Below are 19064 nucleotides of genomic sequence, written 5' to 3' on the forward strand. Positions count from 1 at the left end.
TTGGGAACCTCCATATGCCGCCGGAAGTGGCCCCAGAAAAGGCAAAAAGACCAAAAAAAAAAAAAAAGGGTAAAAAAACCTTCCAGTTACAAAGCAAATGAGTCGCAGGGATGAAATGTACAGTGTGGGGAATATGATCAAGAATTATGTCTTTTCTTTGTATGGTGACAGATGGAAACTAGAATTATTGTGGCGATCATTTTGTGATGTAGAAATATCAAATCACTACATTGTATGCCAGAAACCAACACAGTGCTGTAGTTCAATTATACTTAAAAAAAAAAAAAAAAAACTATCAAATAAACTCTTAGAAATGAGATCAGATTTGTAGTTACCAAGAGGTGGGGGATGTGAGAAGGGGGAACTGGAGGAAGGTGGTCAAATGGTATAAACTTCCAGTTATAAGGGAAATAAACTACTAAGGCATCAAAAACTGAGCAGAAGATCTAAACAGGCAATTCTCCAAAGAAGACATACAGACGGCCAAAAAACACAAGAAAAAATGTTCAACATGACACATTATTTGAGAAATGCAAATCAAAACCACTATGAGGTACCACCTGACACCAGCCAGAATGGCCATCACCAAAAAGTCTACAAACAATAAACACTGGAGAGGGTGTGGAGAAAAGGAAAACCTATGACACTGCTGGTGGGACTGTAAATTGGTGCCACCACTGTGGAAAACAGTATGGAGATGCCTCAAAAAACAAACATAGAATTCTAATTTGATCCAGCAATCCCACTCCTGGGCATCTATCCAGAGAAAACCATGACTCAAAAAGACACATGTCCTCCGCTGTTCATTGCAGCACTCTATACAATAGCCGAGACATGGCAACAACCTAAATGTCCATCCACAGAGGCGTGGACCAAGAAGAGGTGGTACATATACACAACGGAATATCACTCACCCCTAAAAAGGAAAGAAATAATGGCATTTGCAGCAGCATGTATGGACATAGAAATTACCACGCTAAGTGAAGTTAATAAGACAATGAGACACCAACGTCATATGCTATCATTTATATGTGGAATCGAAAAAAAGGATACAATGAACTTTGCAGAACAGATACTGACTCACAGACGTTGAAAAACTTATGGTTTCTAAAGGATACAGGCTGGGGGAGAGCGGGATGGGCTGGGGGTTTGGGATGGAAAGGCTATCAGATTGGGTTGCCATGATCACTGCACAACCATAAACGCAATACAATTCACTGACCTAAAAAAATGAAGTTCTAGGGATGTGATGTACCACATGACGAATATAATTAACACGGCCGAATTTTATACATGAAAGTCATTACAGAGAGTACATCCAAAGAATTCCTATAACCCAGCAGGACACTATGGGGCCTTCCTGAGGCTGACTCTTCCCCCATCTCCCCTGCTTTACTCCTCTCCAAAGTGCCCGGGGAATAGTTATCTAATGCACACAGGCCCCAGGCCTAAGGATTGGCAACGCTACCTCTGCGACACTGCCCCGTTACCTCACCATCAACCAATCAGAGAATTGGGCACGGGCTGATCACATACCCTGGGACGCCCTTCCCTCAGCTCGCCTTTAAAAATGCTTTGCTGGGGAGTTCCTCCTGTGGCACATCAGGACCGGCAGGTTCGATTCCCTACCTGGCGAAGTGGGTTAAGGGATCCAGCATTGCCACAGCTGCAACTTTAGCACGGACTTGATCCCTAGCCCAGGAACTCCACATGCTGCAAAGCCATCAAACAATTTTAAAAAAAAAATGTTTTGCTGGGAGTTCCCACTGTGGCAAAGTGGGTTAAGAACACAAACGCAGGAGTTTCTGCTGTGGTGCAACTGGATCGGCAGTGTCTTGTTTACTGTGGTAATCATATCATGAAATATGGAAGTCAACTCATTATGCCGTACACCTTAAACTTACATAGTGCTATGTGTCAATTACCTCCAAAGGAAACTAGAAGAAAAAATATACTTCAAAAAATGTTATTGGAGGAGTTCCCTTTGTGGCGCAGTGCTTAACGAATCCGACTAGGAACCATGAAGTTACAGGTTCGATCCCTGGCCTTACTCAGTGGGTTAAGGATCTGGTGTTGCCGTGAGCTGTGGTGTAGGTTGCAGACGCGGCTCGGATCCCGCATTTGCTGTGGCTCTGGTGTAGGCTGGCAGCTATAGTCCAATTCGACCCCTAGCCTGGAAACCTCCATATGCCATGGCGTGGCCCTAAAAAGACAAATGATAAAAAAAAATTAAAAATAAATAAAAATTAAAGTTAAAAAATGTTATTAGAGGAGTTCCCGTCGTGGCTCATTGGTTAACAAATCCGACCAGGAACCATGAGGTTGCAGGTTCGATCCCTGGCCTTGCTCAGTGGGTTAAGGATCCGGCGTTGCCGTGAGCTGTGGTATGGGTTGCAGATGTGGCTCAGATCCAGCGTTGCTGGTGTAGGCCGGCAGCTACAGCCCTGATTCGCCTGGGAGCCTCCATATGCCGCAGGTGAGGCCTTAAAAAGACAAAAAATTAATGTTATTGCAGTATAGTTGATTTACAATGTTGTGTTAGTTTCAGGTGTACAGCAAAGCGATTCAGATATATCTATATATATATCTGAATATATATCTATATATAGATATAGATATCCGGATCTGTCTATCTATCTATCCATCTAATCTCCATTCTTTTTCAGATTCTTTTCTCATACAGGTTATTACAGAATAATGAAAAGAGTTCCCTTTTTGGTTATCTGTTTTATACACAGCAGTGTGTATATCTTAATTCCATACTCCCAATGTATCTCTTCCCCTTTGTCTTTTTTTTTTTTTTTTTTTTTTGTAGGGCCACCCCGTACCATATGGAAGTTCCCAAGCTAGGAGTCTATTGGAGCCGTAGCTGCCAGCCTACACCACAGCTCACGGCAATGCTGGATTCATGACCCACTGAGCAGGGCCAAGGATCGAACCCACATCCTCACAGATACTAGTCAGATTTATTTCCAATGCACCACAACGGGTACTCCCATTTCTCCTTTGTCTTGATCTCATTTCAAGAAAAAAAATATTTTTAAAATTATGTGCAATCATAAATAAATGTATTATAGCTATGCAGCAATGAGTATTAGGGTAATGCTAGTTCTGTGATAGAGAGAGAGAGAATTACACAATGGCTACTGTTTATTGAGTGATGGCAGGCACTTCATCAAGGGCTCTCTACGTGCTATTTAATATTCACAATGAACCCAAGGGGTAGGAATTTTACAAGTGAAGAATACGTTTAGAGAGATTTTCACCTGTCCGACACCATGTAGCCAAGGGTGCAAGCTAGAATTTTGAAGTAGATCTCTCTGATGTCCCAGTGGAAACTTGACAACTACATTCTCCCAGTGGAAACTTGACAACTACATTCTCCCATTTCACAGCCATTCCCACACCTCAGTGTACCTGGAAGCAAACGTCAAGATCCCAGCGACTCTCAGTGGATGTCTTTCTGGGAACTTTGGGACTTTCTTGACACGTATTTCTGGTTAAGATGGTTCAGTTTCTAAATATGATCTATAACTGATACATTACTTTTTATTATATTTTTATGCTGAAGCAATTGGCCGGAGAGCAGGAGTGACCCCAGACCAGTAAGATACTGCCACCTTGTGGCCCTTTTTGTAACAGCAGGCGGGTAATCCAACAGTGAGGCTTGATTGTCCGGGACAAAATTCTAACCACACCAGCCACTTTGCCACTCTTCTGCGGTCTTCTTACCGATACCATCATTTTGTGTCTCCAAATATAACATCAGGAATGAATCAACACATCAACATAAGAAAATGATAAGAACTAGAGACAAAATAGTAAAGTTATCCCCTCCTACTATTTGTTAGTAGTGACTCAACATTTCTGGGTTTGAAATTTTCTTATTTATAAAATGGGGACAGGAGGTTCCATTTGTGGCAGAGAGGTAATGAACATGACTAGCATCCATGAGGATGTGGGTTCCATCCCTGGCCTCACTCCGTGGGTTAAGGATCTGGCATTGTTGTGAGCTGTGGTGTAGGTTAAAGATGTGGCTTGGATCCTGCATGATTGTGGCTGTGGTGTAGGCCAGCAGCTGCAGCTCCAATTGGACCCCTAGCCTGAGAACTTCCATATGCTGCAGCCCTAAAAAGTGAAAAAAAAAAAAAAAGCGGGGAAAATGGTCATTTTGTAGTATTGTTTTAAAACAAAATTAAAACATAAAGATCCTTGCATACATAGAAAATTGGAACTGGAGATTTTTCAGAATAACCAAAAATACTGGAAATTCTAAACAGAAAAAAAAAATTCCCTAGTATGGGGGTTCCTGTTGTGGTGCAGTGGAAACGAATCCGACTAATATTGATGAGGTTGCAGGTTCAATCCATGGCCTTGCTCAGTGGGTTGGGGAGTCATTGTTCCCGTGAGCTATGGTGTGGGTCACAGACATGGCTCAGATCCCGAGTGCTGTGGCTGTGGTACAGGCAGGCAGCTGAAGCTCCGATTAAAAAAAAAAAATCCCTGGAGTTCCCGTCGCGGCGCAGTGGTTAACAAATCCAACTAGGAACCATGAGGTTGCGGGTTCGGTCCCTGCCCTTGCTCAGTGGGTTAACAATCCGGCGTTGCTGTGAGCTGTGGTGTAGGTTGCAGACGCGGCTCGGATCCTGTGTTGCTGTGGCTCTGGCGTAGGGCAGTGGCTACAGCTCCGATTCGACCCCTAGCCTGGGAAACTCCATATGCCACGGGAGCGGCCCAAAGAAATAGCAAAAAGAAAAAAAAAAAAAAGAAAAAAAAAAAATCCCTGATGCAAATAAATGTGAAGTAAAGTACTGATTACGGATAACATTCATAGGAGAAAGTAAACTAGCTGGAGACTTCGAGAGGACAAACATCTGATCACCCACTTCAAAGCATGGCCAGCTCAGGGCGAGGGTGTGTGACTACGAAGCAGACCGCATCCTTGGCGGGGCAGTATGGATGATGAAATTGCACAGCCTCGGGAGTCACATGGACCTGGGTTCTCAGAGACTGAATATGTAAATGGATGATGGCCAGACCATATAAAAACAGAACTCTGACCGACAACCTGCAACCAGCCAGGAAGCGAAACCACAACCACTGCCGCCATCTGTCCCAAACTGCCAGGACTTGGTCAGTAACTTTCAGCTTTCCTAATTTTTGCCACCATTTTGAACTTAGGACTAACCAGAGAAAGCCAGATCTGCTTCCCAAACCAGTCACATAGGTTGGCCAGCTTCTAATTAACTTGCCCCACGCTTCCCCATGCCAGCTTCCAATAGGGTACACTGAAGCCCTTTCTTCTTTTCATTATAAAGCTTCACCATTCCCCTGCCTGCCTTTGAGGGTCTGCCAAACCCAAGTGATGTTAGCTGATTTCCTTACTATACCACACTCTAAATAAATTGTCGGCTTATTTATATATATATATATATATATATATATGTAAAGATCCTGGCAAATTGTGGTCATTTGACAAATGTTAGTTCTTCACTTCCTTCTCCTCTATGGTAGTGTTTCTCCCTTTCCTTGATTTCTAAGCTCTTCCCACTTAAGATGCCCTGTCTTCTGTTTTCTATTTACTTTCCTAAGTATTTCCCCACAGTTCTTTCTGACTCCACCCTACCCCACCCCCTCACACACTTAAAATAGTGTCCATTAGTTGACCCTCATCTGGGTAAGGTCAGAATGAGTGAGCCTCTCTACCTTACCCAGATGACCATTGTTGCGAGACATGTTTTTATAATATTTTCTTAGCCTCTTTGCTGAAAACTCCATCTTGTCCTTCCTTACTTTTGTCCCGTCTTCCTGCTTGAGAAACAGTCACGGTGACTGTAAATGACTTCAGCTTAAGAACAAAGACCTAAAGGCATGGGTTATTTGCGGGGTCAGCTGAAAGAGGACATAATACATTGGTCTAGGCACTCCGGACCAGTGCAGATTGGCACGCCATTTGCACAAGCATGATATGTCCCCTAAAGAATAAGAGAAAGAGGAACCTCATGGCCAAGCGGTTTATGAGTGGTCATTAACAGAATATGCATTAGAAAAGAGAACCAAGGTGCAAACCTAGGCACCCAGGGTTGCCACAAGTAAGCATGCCTTTTGCAAAAGCACAGTGAGGACTCTGAAATGCTATGCATAGATAGCTAACTCAAATGCTAATGATTCTTAAATGCCTAAAGTTTAGAGGAAAAAGTTTAACCATTTACCAGCTAAGTGACTTTTAAAATAATAATAAAAAAAAAAAACCTATACCCTGCACCTACAACCCCCTTTTCGCTTGACGTAATCCTCCAGAGCACAATAAAAGCAGTGTGGTTTCTTGAGGCGGGGCTCTTGGTCCCTGAGATCTTGAGTCCCCCGGTTCCCACCTTTACTTAAGATAAATGTCTCTGTGTCTTGTTTTATGTTAACTTTTTTTCCTTAAGTTCCACAGCACCCGTTCTTCAGCCCCATCCTGCTGAGCTGGTCTCGGCAGACCATCCTTCCACTTCAGCATTTGTGCTGTTGTGGGTATTTCAAAGCAAAACATCCCCCACTGGGTTGCACTGAGCAGGTTTCCCATCACTAACAGCATTTTATGGTCCTCAGTCTGGTACCATCGGATTCCGCTTACCCCTTGCCTGGGATCTTCTCACTCCAGCCCGAGGAGACCTGACACCCCCACCTCACCTCCGTCCTGAACTCACTCCCCATCATGCTGCCACTCACTCACCCCCTCTTCCCTGGCCTCCTCCCATTGGCTGCTCCCTTTGACTGAAAGGCTGTCGTGGATATTCACATGGTCTAATTTCCTATTTCTGTAAATTTCTGCTCAAATATCACTTTATTCGAGACAACTTCCTTGACGTTCTGTATAAATATATACAAATAGCACAAACACACAAAAGACGCCCCTGTAACTTTCAATTCCCTTTACTACACTACCTCGTTTTAATTCACTGCACCTCTTACCACCCACCATGTACTAGAGCAAAGGTGAATGAGTTGGTAGCTTCTTAAAGTGTTCTTCTGTGCGAGGCCAAGGTTCACTAGTGGGGCATTGGGTAACAGCAGATTATTCCTGGAAACATTAATTATTATATATGTTAGTTGGTGATAACACATGTCAGATAAAGCTCTTTGTGTCCATTTTCTATTTCTGCTGTTGCCCCTCCTAAGCATTTAATCTATCTTCCCCTCCATATATCTTAGAATTTCTGCTTCTCTGTTTTCCTTTGGCATTTATCATTTAGGATATGGAATTCTAAATCCAGAGTTTGTGAAAGGGCTTCAAAGGAGCCATGAATAACTTCAGATTACTGGTAGGTTTTGGAAGTATGTTCGTTTTCTGGGACAAGTGTCCATGACATTGATAAAATTCAAAGGGTCTCTTACCCCTCCCACCAAAAAAAAGTTCAAAACCCTATACTTAAGAATGACAGCACCGCATTTCCCTAACTTAATATGCATCATATTTAATCATTCTTTAATATTATCCTCTCTTTCTCAACAGACAAACACCAAGAGTAAAGGGGTATATTTATTCATTGCTAGCATACTGGCTGGAACCTAACTGATTCTCAATAAATGCTTGTGGAATGAGTGGAGACTCCATGATGGTAAGAGCCCAGGAAATAGCCACTCTGTGCATAGTCTTGATTGCTCTGGGGTAGGGTGTGTTGATAGATCCTGTTAGAGTCTGCTCACCATCTAGAGATAAGGGGAAAATTAGTTCTACTGAAAAACACAAATCTCACTTTTAACACAGTCACAATATACACTGTTAAGAGAAGCTGAGTAGAAATGAAATAGCTAGTTGAGTATCAGAAAGGGAACAGTGAATGGGAAGTTAGGTGGAATGAAATTCAGAAAGAGGCAGTTCCCATAACTAGAATTCAAAGAGTTTATAGTCTTGGCAAGAATCAGGTTTGTCCAGTTAAATCCAATGCTAGAAACTTAGGCATATGTTCAAACCACCAGTGCCATCATTAGAGACAGAAGGAAGTTGAAAAACCATTAGCTGAGGTTGATACGTCTAACAGATTAGGTATAATGAAAGGGATTTCTGGCATAGGTGTACTAATCTCGTTTTAAACTTTATTTTTCTTTCTTTTTTTATTTTTTGCTTTTTAGGGCCGCACCCCAGGGCATACGGAGGTTCCTGGGCAAAGGGTCAAATCGGAGCTACAGCCATCATCAGCCTGTGCCACAGCCTCAGCCACAGCAACGCCAGATCTGAGCCACGTCTGCAAACTACACCACAGCCCACGGCAATGCCGGATCCTTAACCACTGAGCAAGGCTAGGGATCGAACCCACAACCTCATGGTTCCTAGTCGGATTCATTTCCGCTGCCACAATGGGAACTCCTAATTTTTAAAAAAATACAGGAGTTCCCGCCGTGACACAGTGGGTTAAGAATCTGACTTGTGGGAGTTCCCGTTGTGGCTCAACAGGTTAGGAACCCAACTAGTATCCATAAGGATGCGAGTTCAATCCCTGGCCTCAGTCAGTGGGTTAAGGATATGGCATTGCCACAAGCTGTGGTATAGACAAGCAACTGCAGCTCTGATTTGACTCCTAGCCTGGGAACCTCCATATGCCACACCTGTGGCCCTTGGGGGGAAAAATGGAATATTTGTCATAACGAATGAGCTAATATTAATGTTAATATTAGCTAAAGTCCATATTTTATTCATATTTCTTTAATTTTTACCTGATGTCCTTTAGCTGTCCCAGGATCCCTTCCAAGATACTACATTACATTAGTCATCATATCTCCTTAAGTGGCTCTTGGTTATGACAGTTTATCAGACTCCTCTTATTTTTTATGACCTTGACGGGTTTTTTGTTTTGTTTTGTTTGTCTTTTGTTTTTTTCAGGGCCGCACTTGTGGCATGTGGAGGTTCCCAGGCTAGGGGGTCTAATCAGAGATCCAAGCCTCATCTGCAACCTACACCACAAGGGATCCGAGCCTCATCTGCAACTTACACCACAGCTCATGGCAACGCCAGATCCATAACCCACTGAGGGAAGCCAGGGATCGAACCTGCAACCTCATGATTACTAGTTGGATTCATTTCCCTGTGCCATAATGGGAACTCCTGACTTAGATAATGTTTATCACCTTTCTCCACTGCAAAGTTTCCCTTTCCCATCCTCCCCTCTCCTCCTTCTCCACCCCCACCTTTCCAGACTATTCTCTTTAAATGGAAGTCGAGGAGTTCCCTGGTGGCTCAGCAGGTTAAGGATCCAGCCTTGTCGCTGCTGTGGCTCAGGTCACTACTGTGTCTCAGGTTTGAGCCCTAGCCCAGAAACTTCTGCATGATGCAGGCACAGCACCCACCCCCACCAAAAAGGAAGTCAATATCCAGAACCCACACTTAACAAGTGAGGAGCTATGCCCAACCTCCTCGAAGGCAGAGAGTATCTAGATAAATTATTTGGATTCCTCTGCACTGGAGATTTTTATATTCTCTCCCTTTTATTTATTCAATTATTTATTTATGTACATCAGTATGGCTTTTTGGATATTTAATTTATACTTTGAGTTATAACCTAATACTACTTTATTATATTGCTTAAATGGTCTAGCTTTGGCCAGCTCTTTCACCCTTTCAGTTGGCTACTGTGTTCCTTTGACATAGCTCCATCTTTTTTTTTTTTTTTCAAGGACTTTCTTACTTTCTGGCAATACAAGACATTCTGGCACTGCAAATGTTCTTGCATATTTTCTACCTCGGTCCTTGAATCAGCCATTTCTCCAAGGAGCCCTGGTTCCTTTTATTAAAGAACAGAATGAGAGGAATTCCCACTATGGTGCAGTGGGATTGGCAGGCGTCTTGGGAGCATGGGGGATGCAGGTCTGATCCCCGGCCCAGCACAGTGGATTAAGGATCCGGTGTTGCAGTGGATTAAAGGTCCAGTATGGCTCAGATCTGATTCTTGGCCTGGGGAACTCCATAAGCCACAGGGCGGTCAAAAAAAGGAAAAAAAAACAGAAAATAATAGAATTAGAAACTAAGATCTGGGAACTAGGTGCACTCATGGCTATTGGGGTGTCCTACCTTCCAGGCCTCCCGGTTGACAGAGGAAGGAAGTGCAGGTGTGTATACTAACCCATACAATACACATATCTATAAACATTATGAATGCAACCATCCGTAGCTATATTAATCTCCAACTGTCATTCATTACCACGTGGATCTGCCCAGCCTCTTCTTCTTGACAGTCTGCAACTCCCACTCCGCCATCCATTTACTTAATTGTTCAGTTCCAGTCTGTAAATATGGAATTCAGAATTTGTAACTTATACCCCAATGGGTTCGTGACTTTTTCAACTAGAGTACAGTGTACTAGAGACAGTTCCTTTGGCATTTAATTTTATAGACTCCACTCACTTCCAAAGTTACTTAAGTCAGTACCCTTTCTCCCACCCCCTTCAGGGAGGTTGTTTCATATAATACAGTTAGATTATTTTGTCCTTTTTTTGTCTTTTTTTTTTTTTTTAGGGCCGCACCTGCAGCATATGGAGCTTCCCAGGCTAGGGGTCAAATAGGAGCTGCTGGTCAGATCCATTTCTGCTGAGCCACGACAGGAAGTCCTATTTTGTCCCATTTTTTATTCCATCCTGGGATCCTCTAATCTCCTAAATTACTTCAAAATCTGCATATATTAATTTATGGGGTTTATGCATAATATCATACATCCATCATTACAGCATTATACAAAATGGTTTCACTACCGTAAAATATCCTCTGTGCTTTACCTCTTCAGCCCTCCTCCCCCATTGAATCCTTACTGATCTCTACAAATCCATTTTCTGTTTTTTGTAGTTTTGTCTTTTCTAAAATATCCTGTAAATATCCTGTAAATAAAAATCATAGTTTGCAGCCCTTCAGACCTGATTCACTTAGCAATATACCTTCAACATTCATCCATGTCTTTGCTTAGCTTGTTAGCCCATCTCTTTATTTTTCCTTTTTTGGATGCCCCTAGGCATATGGAGTCCTGGGCCAGGGAACAGATTCAAGCTGCAGGTGCAACCAAAGCTGCAGCTGTAGCAATGCCGATTATGAACCCACTGTGCCAGGCTGGGGATTGAACCTGTGTCCCAGAGCTCCCCAGACACCACAGATCCCATTGCATCTCAAAAGGAACTCTGATAGCTCATCTCTTTTTTCCAAAAAAAAGGTTTTCTTTTAATTGTAGTAGAATATATGTAACAAAAAATTTACCATCTTAACCATTTTTAAGTTTACAGCTTAGTGGTACTAAATATACTAAAAAATATATATACATTCATATTATTGTGCAATCCACCATCCATCTCCAGAACTCTCAACATCTTGCAAAACAAAACATCATCTTGCAAAACTATGCCCATTAAACAATAACTCACCATTCCTCCTTCCCCAGTCCCAGAAGTCACCACCATTCTGCGAGCTCTATGAATTAAGGCTATTCTAGGTCCCCCATGAGTAGAATTTTACAGTATTTGTCTTTTTATGACTAGCGTATTTCACTTAACATAATGTCCTCAGGGTTCATCCAACTTACAGCATATATCAGGATCTCCTCCCTTCTTAAGGCCGAATAATATTCCATTGTATGCATATACTACATTTTGCTTATCCTTTCATCTGTCAATAGACATTTGGGTTCTTCCATCTTTTGGCTATTATGAGTCGCTCATCCCTTTTTCTCACTGAATAGAATTCCACTGAATGGGTGTTTCTATCTAGTTTGACTTTGCCTTTTTTTTTTCCGACTGCAGCCCTTTTACCTTGCGACAGAGGCATGAATCCCTGGAGGCTAAGCTGAAGGCTGACCTAAATGACAGAGACAATGACCTGGTCACCATTTCTTCTCCTTTCATTTTTTTAATATGATTTTTATTTTTTCCATTACAGTTGATTTATAGTGTTCTGTCAATTCCTACTGTACAGCAAAGTGACCCAGTCATACATATACATTATTTTTCTCACATTATCCTCCATCATGTTCCATCACAAGTGACTAGATATAGTTCCCTGTGCTATACAGCATGATCTCATTGCTTATTCACTCCAAATGCTATCATTTGCATATATTAACCCCAAACTCCCAGTCCATCCCCCTCCCTCTCTCTCCCCCTTGGCAACCCCAAGTCTGTTCTTCAAGTCTGTGAGTTTCTTTTCTGTGGAAAGTTTCATTTGTGCCATATATTAGATTCCAGATATAAGTGAAATCATATGGCATTTGTCCTTCTGACTTACTTCACCTAGTATGAGTCTCTAGTTCCATCCATGTTGCTGCAAATGGCACTATTTCATTCTTTTTTATGGCTGAGTAATATTCCATTGTGTATATATACCACATCTTATTAATCCATTCATCTGTTGACGTACATTTGGGTTGTTCCCATGTCTTGGCTATTGTGAACAGTGCTGCAATGAACATATGGGTGCATGTATCTTTTTCAATAAAAGTTTTACCCGGATATATGCCTAAGAGTGGAATTGCTGGGTCATATTATAGCATTATATTCAGTTTTCTGAAGTACCTCAGTACTGTTTTCTGCAGTGGTTGTACCAATTTACATTCCCACCAACAGTGTAGGAGGTTTCCTTTTCTCCACATCTTCTCCAGCAATTGTTATTTCTTGACTTGTTAATGATGGCCATTCTGAGAGGTATGAGGTGATAATTCATAGTAGTTTTGATTTGCATTTCTCTAATAATTAGTGATGTTGAGCATTTTTTCATGTGCTCATTGGCAATCTGTATATTTTCTTTGGAGAAATATCTAGTCAAGTCTTTTGCCCATTTTTCAATTGGGTTGTTGGGCTGTTTTTTGTTTTGTTTTTGTTTGTTTGTGTGTTGCTGTTGAGTTGTGTAAGTTGTTTATATATTTTAGAGATTAAGCCCTTGTCAGTTCCATCATTTGAAACTATTTTCTCCCATTCTGTAGGTTGTCTTTTTGGGTTTTTTATGGTTTCCTTTGCTGTGCAAAAGCTTGTCAATTTGATTAGGTTCCATTGGTTTATATTTGCTTTTATTTCTGTTGCTTTGGGAGATCTCCTCTTTGATAACAGCTCACATCCTTGAGCCAGGCCTGGGGACTCAGGCCTCTCTTAGGATGGCTCCTTTCCTAAGGTGCTTCAGGAGCTACATATAAATAGAGTCCTGATAATTCTGCTCTATCAATGCTTAAGTCCTAAGGACTTGCAGTATAGGCTCCAGCTGGAACCCATGCTAGATATAGAAAATGGGACAAACCAGGAGTCACTTCATAGTGGCTGTTATGAACCAAATTGTGTGCCCCCCCTCCCCCCGACCCCACTCACAATTCACATGTTTGAAGCCCTAACTCCCAGTATGATGGTATTTGGAGGTAGGTTAACAACAATACTTACAACAACAATAACTTTTAGGTTACATGATGTAAGAAGGCTGGAGCCCTAATCCAGTAGGACTGCCACCCCTTTAAGAGCAGAAGACACCTTGGAGATCCTGTTGTGGCCCAACGGGTTAAGAGCCCGACTAGCATCCATGAGGAGATGGGTTCTATCCCTGGCCTTGCTCAGTGGGTTAAGGATCTGGCATTGCCACAAGCTGCAGCATATATCAAAGATGCAGCTCAGATCTGGTATTGCCATGGCTGTGGTGTAGGCTGGCAGCCGCAGCTCTGATTTGACCCCTGGCCTGGGAAATTCCATATGGCGCAGGTGTGGCCCGAAAAGAAAAGAAAAGAAACTAAATTTGATCAAACATTTAAATGTAGCTAACAGAAATGCAAGGGATAGAGAAGAAAGTTAAATTACACCATGTAGAAGCAATCATCAAATCCAGAACGTAGGACGTTTTACAGAATAAACGACCTGATTTCTCCAATAAAGCAACAATATACATTTTGGGGGGGGGGGAGCGGAGATTGTTATCAACTAAAGAAAATTAAAAGGTACAATAACTTTTTTTCCAGCTTTTTAGGACCACACCCACGGCATACGGAGGTTTCCAGGCTAGGGGCTGAATCAAAGCTACAGCTGCTGGCCTACACCACAGCCACAGCAACACAGGATCCCAGCCGCATCTGCGACCTACACCACAGCTCATGGCATTGCCAGATCCTTAACCACTGAGCAAGGCCAGAGATCGAACCCGTGTCCCCATGGATACTAGTCGGATTCGTTTTGGCTGAGCCACAATGGGAATTCCAAAAGGTACAAAAACTTTTAAAGTATGGGATTTGATTGGATCTTAAACCAATTACCAAAGACATGCTTTTAGTCAACTGGAGAAATTTGAATTTGGAATGTTATTTAGGAATTATTGTTAATTTGTTATAGTGATAATGACATAGTGGTTACTTTTTTTTGGGGGGGGGGGCACATCCACAGATGTCTCTGGGCTAGAGATGGAACCCAGGCCACAGGAGTGACAGTGCTGGATCCTTTAATCACTAGGCCACCAGGGAACTCCCACAGGGGTTACTCTTTTCAAAAAATACTTTCACCAACTAGAGATGCAGACCAGTTATGTGCACAAGGACATTTCAGTTGGGTTTCAGCAGAAAACAATAGCATAATCAAATCAGGTTATTTTAAAAGGATCTTTTTCAAAGATGTTAGGAAGACTGTAAGGAAATTAGAAGGGATAACACGGTCCCCCTGGACTAGCAACGACAACAACTGTTACCACCCCTAGAACTAGGGATGAGGAAAGGGTGTAGGTATCAGAACCGGAGGAGAGAGAACTCTATGAAGAGAAGCTGTGGCATTTGGTAGGATACACCTGGCTGCAACAAACCCTCAGAAAGGGCGCCAGAGGAATAGTGCCTTAAGGCATTAAGTTCCATCTCCTGATGATGCTCCCCATTGGCAGAACCCAACTGGATGCTACTGAGTAAGGAAGTCCTTTACCTGCATTCTGTACAGGAAAGCCTCAAGGGAATCAGAGCAGGGGTGAGAGGTAGAGAAAGAGTGGACTCGGAGGGGACACAGGAGATATCCAGCAAAAATCACAAGATGTGTAGAATTTGCTTTGGAATACGCCAGCCTCTTCCCCACCAAAACTTGGGAGAATAAATGAAACAAAATTGGCAAAGTAGGAATAATTATTGGAGAGTTGAGTGAAAACTATATAGGAATTCACTATCCTATTCCCTCTACTTTTGTAGATATTAGGAAATTTTCATAATTAAGAGTTTAAAAATTATTTAGTCCCTAAAGCATAAACTGGAATTTAATTGTTTAATGTAAATCATACTCTTTCCTGGTAATTGAAATTCTTAAAATCCTCTATCCAAGGCCTCTTTTTCCTGGTATTAAGAAATATGGAAGGGCGTTCCTGTTGTGGTGCAGAAGAAATGAATCCAACTAGTACCTGTGAGGGTGCGGGTTCGATCCCTGGTCTCCCTCAGTGGGTAGGGGTTCCGGCATTGCTGTAGCTGTGGTGTAGGCAGGCATCTGCAGCTTTGATTCGACCCCTAGCCTGGGAACTTCCCTAAGCCGCAGATGGGGCCCTAAAAAGTGGGAAAAAAAAAAGAGGAGTTCCTGTCATGGCGCAGTGGAAACAAATCTGAGGATTTGGGTTTGATCCCTGGCCTCACTCAGTAGGTTGGGGATCTGGAATTGCCGTGAGCTGTGGTGTAGGTCACAGTCATGGCTCCGATCTGACATTGCTGTGACTGTGGCGTAGGCCGGCAGCTATAGCTCTGATTGGATCCCTAGTCTTGGAACCTCTATATGCTGCCGGTTCGGTCCTAAAAAGCAAAAAAAAAGAAAAAAAAAAGGGGGGGAAGTCAAATTAGTAAATAGCAGAGTTCCCGTCGTGGTGCAGTGATTAACGAATCTGACAAGGAACCATGAGGTTGTGGGTTCGATCTCTGGCCTTGCTCAGTGGGTTAAGGATCCGGCGTTGCCGTGAGCTGTGGTGTAGGTTGCAGACAAGGCTTGGATCCCTCGTTGCTGTGGCTCTGGCGTAGGCTGGTGGCTACAGCTCCGATTTGACTCCTAGCCTGGGTACCTCCATGTGCCACGGGAGCAGCCCTCAAAAGGCAAAAAGAAAAAAAAAAAAAGTAAATAGCATGAAATCAGAGCAAAAGAACAATTCTAGACAGCTTTTTCAAACAAGCCAACTTCCATAAAAATCTGATCTTATTCATTATATGCTGATTCAATTAGCCTAAATTTAAAGTATTGGTGACGCCCTAGAATAGTTTACCTGCACTCTTCCTCTTTCACCATATTAGATATTTTCTCTACTTTTTTTTTCTTTTTTCTTTTTAGGGCCACACCTGTGGCATATGGAAGTTCCTGGACTAGGGGTTGAATAGGAGCTGCAGCTGCAGGCCAATACCACAGCCTCAGCAACTCAGGGTCCAAGTCCCATCTGCAACCTACACCACTGAGATTCTTAACCCACTGAGTGAGGCCAGGGATGTTCAAAACTGCATCCTCATGGATGCTATGTCAGATTCTTAACCCACTGAGCCACAACAAGAAATCCTTCTCTATCTAAAAAAAAATTTTTTATAGCCACCACCACGGCATATGGAAGTTCCTGGGCCAGGGATTGACTCCTGGACCACAGCTGCAGTAACACTGGGTCTTTTAACCCACTGTGCTGGGCCTGAGCATTGAACCTGCACCTCTGCAGTGACTTGAGCTGTGACAGTTGATCCTTAACCCACTGTGCCACCGAAGGAACTCCTCTATTTTTTTTTTCGTCTTCTCTGGACCTATGTAAAATGAAGCTAATAATATCCAATGTTTGGCACACAGTAGTGCTCAATAAGTATCACATATTGTTATAAGATTGGGTTATTGAGGCAGGCTGTGTCTTATTAATGTTTGCTGCTCAACAAAATTTTTTTTTTTTTTCAATTTTTGGCCATGGTGTGCAGTGGCTTGATGTGGGAATCTCATTTCCCAGATGAATCCGGGCCAAAGCAGTGAAAGCTCTGAGTCCTGACCACTAAACCACCAGGGAATTCCCAACAAATTGTTGTTGTTGTTGTTGTTGTTGCTATTTCTTAGGCCGCACCCGCGGCATATGGAGGTTCCCAGGCTAGGGGTCGAATCGGAGCTGCAGCCACCGGCCTACGCCAGAGCCACAGCAACGCGGGATCCGAGCCGAGTCTGCAACCTACACCACAGCTCACGGCAACGCCGGATCGTTAACCCACTGAGCAAGGGCAGGGACTGAACCCGAAACCTCATGGTTCCTAGTCGGATTCGTTAACCACAGCGCCACGACGGGAACTCCCCAACAAATTTTTTTTAACTAAAATTAGAATTAACAGGAAGAAAGACTACCTTTGATAGCATGTCACTGAGGTAAGTGCAAAAAAACTTCACAAAAATTTGATTATACCTGATAGAGCACCCGATAAATATCTTCCATTGTAGGGTCCATCAATTGCAACCTTGAGACCTCACTAGAATTATGTGGGTTCCATCTCCATATAGAAAGTAGTGTATAAGACAATGGTATCATATGGTCATATTTAAATAATTCATGCCAAAGATTATAGAGATAGTCACATTATAAATTCAGACTTCACTGCTAAGCATCACCACTCAAGATAATTTGTAATAGTTACACAACTTTGTGAATATAATAAAACTGATAGGGAGAGAGGAGGACAGCTACACAGGTAGTTGCAGAAGTCCCAGGAGGGGACCACGGATAGAGAGGAGGGAACTCTGGGAGACCACTGGGAGTCAACGGTGGCTCAAGAAAGCCATCAGAACGTTGTGGAACGAAGCAGCCTTGCTGCTTAACTATAAAACCGTAAGCAAAAGCCAGAGGAACGCCTCAGGTCATTCAGGGAAAGAGAAAAAGAGGCCTGCGTTCAAGTTCAGCAAGATGATGACCCGTGGGACCAGGGACAGGAATGGAAGGGAAAGGTGACATTCCAAAGCTGGACACCCTCACTGCAGGCAAACCTGAGCTGATTCGACCTCTTTCAGCACATGCTCCCCTTCTGCTGATCTGATGAATAAGCATCAGGACAGTCCTAGTTTGACCTCATAGGGTCAAATTCTCTCTCACCCTATATGAAGCAGGAGCTAGTGATGGAAGCCTGACGGTGAATCTCAAGAGTGAGGAAGAAGGTGGTCTTTCTCAACCCCCACTTTCCTTGGATTATAAAAATGGAGTCTACCTAATCCTCCGGGGAGAGCCTGCTTACCTGACTCTCTCACAAGCATCTTATCTTTTTTTTTTTTTAGGGCCACAGCTGCAGCACATGGAGGTTCCCAGCCTAGGGGTGGAACTGGAGGTACAGCTGCCAGCCTATGTCACAGCCACAGCAGTGCCAGGTCCAAGTTGTGTCTTCGACCTACACCACAGCTCTCAGCAATGCCGGATCATTAACCCACTGAGAGAGGCCAGGGATCAAATGCATAATAATATCATGGTTTCTAGTCGGATTCGTTTCCATGCGCCACGCTGGGAACTCCTTTTTTTCTTCTTCTTTTTTTTAACAAGCGTCTTATCTTAATAAATCTATTTCTTGCCTATCGCTTTGTCTCTCACTGAATTCCTTCTGTGCAGAGACACAAAGAACCTGAGCCTCAGTAAGTCCACATACCAAATGAGTGGTTTTAATTAAAAAAACTGAGGATTCAAGTCCCAATCTGCGTTTTGTCTGAGTTTGAATCAGATGTTTTGGTTTTAAAGCCACTAAATTGTACACTTTTAAAGGGTAAATTTTAGGGAGTTCCTGTCGTGGCGCAGTGGAGAGGAATCCGACTAGGAACCATGAGGCTGTGGGTTCAGTCCCTGGCCTTGCTCAGTGGGTTGAGGATCCGGCACTGCCATGAGTTGTGGTGAGGTCGAAGACGAGGCTTGGTTCTGGCGTTGCTGTGGTGTAGGCCAGCAGCTGTAGCTCCAATAAGACCCCTAGCCTGGGAACCTCCACATGCCGTGGGTTTGGCCCTAAAAAGCAAAAAAAAAAAAAAAAAAAAAAAAAAAAAACCCAAACAAAAATAAAGGGTACATTTTATGGTATATGAATATCTCAATTTTTAAAAATTGTAATAGCTCTTTACAAAGCACTTCATCTGTATTGTCTCATTCAATTTTCACAACA

General features: G+C 42.9%; 3 protein-coding genes across 28 annotated transcripts in view; all 3 read right to left on the bottom strand.

Annotated features, from left to right (window-relative positions):
• Nucleotides 1-19064, bottom strand: part of LOC100511652 (glycerophosphodiester phosphodiesterase domain-containing protein 4) — an 882168-nt gene that overhangs the window by 375605 nt on the left and 487499 nt on the right. The window lies entirely within an intron of this gene.
• PAK1 (p21 (RAC1) activated kinase 1) overlaps nt 1-19064 on the bottom strand; it is a 236440-nt gene that overhangs the window by 214389 nt on the left and 2987 nt on the right. For 8 of the 19 annotated variants that reach the window (XM_084975461.1, XM_084975445.1, XM_084975464.1 and 5 more), the window contains exon 2: nt 10182-10264. The exons of the other annotated variants lie outside the window; for them this stretch is intronic. The gene's annotated coding sequence lies outside the window, so the exon portion shown is untranslated. The remainder of the gene's footprint in view (nt 1-10181; nt 10265-19064) is intronic. 19 annotated transcript variants of the gene reach the window in all.
• CLNS1A (chloride nucleotide-sensitive channel 1A) overlaps nt 1-19064 on the bottom strand; it is a 98050-nt gene that overhangs the window by 25751 nt on the left and 53235 nt on the right. For 2 of the 8 annotated variants that reach the window (XR_014814772.1, XR_014814771.1), the window contains exon 8: nt 10182-10264. The exons of the other annotated variants lie outside the window; for them this stretch is intronic. The gene's annotated coding sequence lies outside the window, so the exon portion shown is untranslated. The remainder of the gene's footprint in view (nt 1-10181; nt 10265-19064) is intronic. 8 annotated transcript variants of the gene reach the window in all.

The sequence above is a fragment of the Sus scrofa genome, chromosome 9, assembly GCF_054392235.1.
Source record: "Sus scrofa isolate SSC_HxYL_T2T_F1_AM1 chromosome 9, Sscrofa_HxYL_maternal_Yorkshire_Landrace_v2.0, whole genome shotgun sequence".
Taxonomy (NCBI): Eukaryota; Metazoa; Chordata; class Mammalia; order Artiodactyla; family Suidae; genus Sus; species Sus scrofa.